Below are 6,094 nucleotides of genomic sequence, written 5' to 3'. Positions count from 1 at the left end.
TAGTTAATATTTTATAACTCAAATAATACATATTGATATATAAAGTAAAACCTGATGCATTATCTAGGCCACACAACTTCCTTACCTACCATACTCAGCTTAGAGACTCTTGGATTTGGAAAAAGATTCTTCAAATACGACCTCTTCTAATCAGAGGTCTTCGCTGGAAGGTAAGGAATGGTTCTTCTATCCTTTTTTGGGTTTATATTTTGGTGTGCGCACACCAACCTTATTGCCCTCCTCAATTTGGACCCTGTTCAACTTCCGAATATTGATATCACAGTGGATGAGTTCATCACTGATAATAATAATTGGGATTCGGGATCACCTAGGGAATCATGTGGCCAGCCGAACTTATAACTTAGGCTCTTGCTCGGCCTTCCTTGCCGAAGCTATTGCCCTTCGAAATGGCCTCCTTCTTGTTAGGGAATTTAATATTTAAGATATTTTTATTAAAGGAGATAATCTAACTATTATTAGTATTTTGCAGGGTCATTTCAGCTGTCCATGGAAACTTCAGTTCCTTATGGCGGATGTCAAGGCTATCTTGGATTTTTTTTCGAGCTTTCAGGCAAGACACATCTATCGGGAAGGAAATCGGGCAGCAAACTATGTTGCCTCCCTCGCCTACTCAAGTCCGACTCATCAAGATATAGATCTTTTTTTGGATAGCAATTTTTCTTATTTTACTCCTTGATAGTTTAGATAACGGTCTTGTGAGAAGGAGTACCTAAACTCCCCGATGTATCTTACTTTCTGAAAAAAAAAAATCAAAAGTACAGGAATATTGTTGAAGAACTATTTAGTTTTAGTTTTGATATAGTAATATAAACGAATAATATTAAACTATTTAGTTTATTCTATTTGTTGTATGATTTAATATGTTTATACAATTTTATTCTAGTCATAATATTATCAGCGCGTATTGTGTGCGGCTGGTCACACTATGTGACCACTTCTAAGAGTACAAAATAACCCTTACGACACTTGTTTCGGGGTTTTTTGGAATCCCTCACGATACAGGTCTTGAATACATCCGGACGGTCTTGGACACCTGCAAAATAACGAATATTCCGTCTGACGAAATATTCGCCTCCGACAATCAAGTTAGAAATCGGAAAATGAAGTAATGTAGAGAGAGAATGTAGAGAGAAGTTGGAGCTATTTAGTGCTCTTTAATGATATGTCTTAATCCACCCCTCCCATCATAAATTATTGGGGTACTTATAAGGGTGGGAATGTGTGCCACTTTAGGATTTGTGCCCTAAAAAGGTGGATTCTGATTGGCGGCGCAATCAGGTAAGGACATGTGTCCTTTGGGGGCGCCATTTTGCGGCTTTCTCGGGATTTGGGCCTTTTGAAATAAGGAGGCCTTTTCTCTCATTTAGGTGCTCTTAGGTTTGCCACGTGTCATCTTCTTATAGGGACACATGTCACTCTTTAATTGAGCCACATGTCACTATGGGATTGGATTACGTGTTGGAATAATTTTTTTTTTACCCTAAACATTTGCCCTTCTGAGGGGGAGACTCGTACCAAAAAGGCCGCCTCCTCTGATCTTTATTTAGTCGGTATCGTACGAATGTCAAGTTGATGGAGCATCATCATTAATAGGAGACAAACAGCACCGTCCGTCCATCCATGGGTTTTTTTCCTTTGGGCTGACTGCCTTGGTCGGTCCACCTGATTTCATTAGTGGACTTGAGTCTTAAAATCAGGCGGCCGGGTTGTGCCGACTGGCTTTAAGGGGAACACCTGTCCTCCGTATTTTCTGGAATGACAGTTCGAATTCTGCTGACCTGGCTGTCTATTATAACGCGCCGTTAGGGTGGCCGTTCATCTTCCCGTCTTAAATGACGGAGCGGTTATTTAACCGTTCTAGCTTCTAGATTAAACTTTTCAAAAGTTACCGTTTGAGCTTCTGGGCGGGAAAAGTGGTTTTACCATTTTTCCCTCATAAGTTTTGCTTATAAATGTTGTTTGACTTCATTTTGTCACTTTGAAACTTTGCGTTTTCTAAAGAGAAGTTAGAGCTTTTAGAGAGAGAAAGTGTTGCTTTTTCCTAATCTTCGAGAGCTCCGCCGCGTTCTTGAGTTTTCTGGTCAAGTTTTTGAGTTTTCTGGTCAACCTTCAAGATCTTCAAAGACTTTCAAGAGTTTCTACACGTACAGAGGTAACTGCTTGCCTTTCCTTCTTCTTTTTTATACTTGTTTTATTTTTTAAACACGAACTGGCACAACACTCGGCTTCGTTCGTTTCTCCTCATGAGACCGGCCGTTTGGCTAGGACTGAGGAGTCTAGAGTGGACGGGCTCCTCTGTATGAAGTGGGTCTATTTCTAGTGCGTACCAAATCACCCCCACTTATTCTTCTCTGTCCCTGCAGTTGAACATGGCGCGTACAAAACAAACATACGAGCGAGATCTCTCTAGACACCCTGATGAAAGTATGGTGGACCCTCTAGTCCCCTACGATCTGAGCAACACGGACGGGGAGGACACAAACATAACCACTGTTAGTGGTAGTGTGTGCTCTGTAATAAAAGTGACCGCCTCCCTTACTGAGCGCCAAAATCAGCAAGACACTTCTTCTCCTACAGAGGCGTCCAGGAAAAATCCGATACAACGCCTCTCTCAATATACCAGCTCGGTCTTGATGCCGTCTAAGCTGCCACCTACTGGAAGGCATCCTTCCTCTTCTCAGGCGGACGCTAGGGTGTCCTTCCAAAATCCTTAACAACCCTCAATCCAAACTACCAGGTCGGTCAGGCCTAGACTAGGCATTCATATTGCTGAACCGACCGAACTACCCCCTCGCAGCGCTCCTCCTTCTGGAAATTAGATGGACGCTAGAGGAAAAGAAGATAAGGGCAAGAGACCCTTAGTGCGTGAAGGCACCATTGTCACTGAAGGCGGCCAGGGCTCCAAGGGAGGGAGCTCGGCTGAAGCTTCTGAATTGGACACAGTGTTTGTCCTCTGAATTTGGCTCGGCCAGGGTCCCTGCACCTCAAGCCGCCAAGGGAGAAGCTGAGAACCCAAACGCCAATCAGGCGGCCGAGGAGGCCAACGTCGATAATTTTAAGGACCCACCCGCCTGTACAGTGGGCGACGTTGCCTTGGCTTTCTTGCATCTAAACTTTGAGAAGTTCAAAGAGTTCCTTCATTTGGGAGAAGGCTAAAAAATCGTGGCGCCCACCCGGTCTCACTCAATGGCCTCCCGGGAGAGCAAGAGGCAGTGGAAGAAATGTTTTAGTATCTACCGCGCTACCTTGGAAGTGGGCCTTCGCTTCCCCTGCACCCGTTCGTCCAGGCATTGCTGGACAAATACAACATTGTTATCTTCTAGCTGGTGCCGAACATCTGGGTAAATATTTTTGGCTATCGGGTGATGTGTTTTCGGCAAGGCTTCAACCCAAATGTCCCAGTTTTTAGTGAAATGCATTCGATGGTCCACTTGGATTCCGGGACGGATGGCTGGTTCAACTTGAGCGCCTAGAAAGAGTATCTGGTGGTTCTGAACAGGCCGTCTACGTGGCGAGACTGGAAGCACCGATTTTACCGCATCAAGACCAATGACGAAGAATTTAACTTGCGGATGAATCGGTTTAATGCCGATCCAATTCAACTTGGGCGCGGGCAGCACATACCCTCAAAGACACCCGTCCACCATGACAACTACTTTCAACTAGAATACTTTAAGGTAAAAAAAGTTGTGAGGTATGGAAAGACGGTGACCGTGCTGTCTAGTTGGATACCTCTGGCCGACTGGCTTAGGAGCCCGGTATTCATGTCGGCCTGTGGCCTATACCGGAACTACCCTCAAGGTGGAACCTTATGACTTAGTCGTTCGAATGCTTTTGACATTCTGAAGATATTGTAACACCTTTTTTTCTTTAGACGTAGCTCTTTAAGTGCTGAATCCGGAACAGAAGGGAGAGACTGACATGTCCGAGCTGGACTGGATGCGGTATAAACTCTGCCAGTAGTAGCACGAAAAGGCCAGGAAGGTACTGATAGGTTTTTTTTTTTCTTTTATTTTTTGTGCCAAGCTGGTATGTTGGGAAGGGTATCCTTTCCAGGTTTTCCCGGACATCATTATTTAACTTCGTTTGCCGAGTTGGTATGTTGGGCAGGGTATCCTTTCCAACTTTACTCGGAAATTTGTTTCACTTATTTTTTGACTGTCTTGTTTCTTTCAGGAGGCCACTCCTACCCCTCGGACGAAAAGGAAGCAGCCGTCCTCTACTTCTAAGGACGGCCAGTCGTCCAAAGCTAGGAAGACAACAACCTCCAAGGCTAAGTCTTCCCCCAACGCAGCCAAGGTTACGCCGCAAACTGCTCCAAAGCAATCTAAAGGAGAGTCACCCCAGCTGTCACCTAGTGGGTCTCCAAGCCCGTGGAACTGCAAATTAGGGCGGTCCACGATAAGTCCGTCCATACGGACGATGGGGGTAAGTCGTCCTCGGCTAAAGACCGGCAACTCGGCCTCGACTCCGCATGTCGAGGTAGTGGACAAATCTAAGTGGCAGAAGGCTGCTTCTCAGTTGGCCGGAGAGCAACTCGGCCGTAATCAAAAGGAATGGGATCAACCACTGCCCCCTCCTTCGTTCAACCTTCCAACTCCTCCATCTTTCTCGGATGGTATGTTGAACATTCGTACACTTCTTACTTATGTTTTCATGAACTTGTTTTTTCAATCTAACATCCTTCTTACTCTGCGCAGACATTGTTGAGGAGATGCATATGAAGCTGCCCGGCTAGTCGCTCATAGGGGCTGACCGAAAAACTATTAAGGAGGCCATGTAGTGGGCCGTCCCTAAGGAGCAGCGGGATAAATTCCGCGGCATTAATGAGGGCTTCCTCGGCCCCATGATAAACTGCAGCGCTGAGGTAATGCCTTTTATCAGCACTCAACTTATTTTATGTTCCCATACTTGGTTTATTTTCATGTTTTACTCTTGCTAACTTATTTCCGTCCGAATGCAGATCTCCCTCAGGCTCAGTGCCTTCTTGGAATGGAAGGAAAAAGAGAACGAGAAGATCAAGGCGGCCTGGGCCACCATTACCCGGATAAATGATGAAAACACCGGCACACTGACCCTTTAAGAGATTCGGCACTAGGCGGCCTCAATGCTTTATCGGATAAGGCTGCTCGGCAGACCGAGGACATCGTCAATATTGGCGATGCTCTCAAGCGGGAGTAGTTGCCCAGGGAGGCACTTCAGCTGGAGAGGGACGAGGCGGTTGTAAACGCCACTTAGTGGAAGGAGGGCTTCGAGGCCTCTGAGAAACTAAGGAATGAGTTGTCCTTGTCCCAAGAAGCTCTTTAGACAGTCTTAGACCAAGTAGACTCTCTCAAACTTGAATTTGAGCGCTTAAACAAGTCCATTGAGGACTTGTCTGAGCAGCTGAAGACTCCTCGGCCGATTGATCCTATGGAGGCCATTTGCATTGAGCATAAGGCCGAGGAAAAGCTGAAGAGACGCTTCTACGAAGCTTTCTCCGTGATGGTCGAGGAGGGTAAGGCGGCCTACTACCAAGAGCGTTTTGCTCGCCGTCTTAACCATGTCTGCCTCAAGGAAGAGGTCGTGGCTGTCGACAAGCGCCCTCCCGAGTTCATAGAGACTTCCTTTGACTCTGAGGTCGACGAAGATGATAATGGAGAAGAGCAGGAGCCTGCTAAAGCTGACAAGGAGCTGGCCAAGGCCAATGCTAATGGAGCCCTGGCCGAGCGAGGAGCTTGCGTCACCCTGCTGCTGTTTTCAAGCTTTTTGTACTTTAACTTTTATTTCTTTGTTTTGAACAATCTCAACTTTGGCTACCTGTTTTGAGCGGTCTTGTAATATAATCTTTTTTTATTTTGCCGTTAGTGCTTGCAAGCCTAGGTATGCCCTTTCCCTTAGGGTAAAAATACCTTAGGCAATTTTTGGACTACCTTATGTTTCGCCTGTCCGACCAATCTATGGCCGGATGGAGTGATTAGCCAATTTGACTTTTATGGCCGAGTTGCCTGGCTAGGGGATGCCCTTGCTAGGCATTTTACTTGGCCGCTTGATCATGGCCCTTTAAGGGCCGGGCTACTATGTTTTAAGCAGC

This window comes from Chenopodium quinoa, unplaced genomic scaffold, assembly GCF_001683475.1.
Source record: "Chenopodium quinoa cultivar QQ74 unplaced genomic scaffold, ASM168347v1, whole genome shotgun sequence".
NCBI lineage: Eukaryota > Viridiplantae > Streptophyta > Magnoliopsida > Caryophyllales > Amaranthaceae > Chenopodium > Chenopodium quinoa.
Note: the sequence above shows the minus strand (reverse complement) of the source record.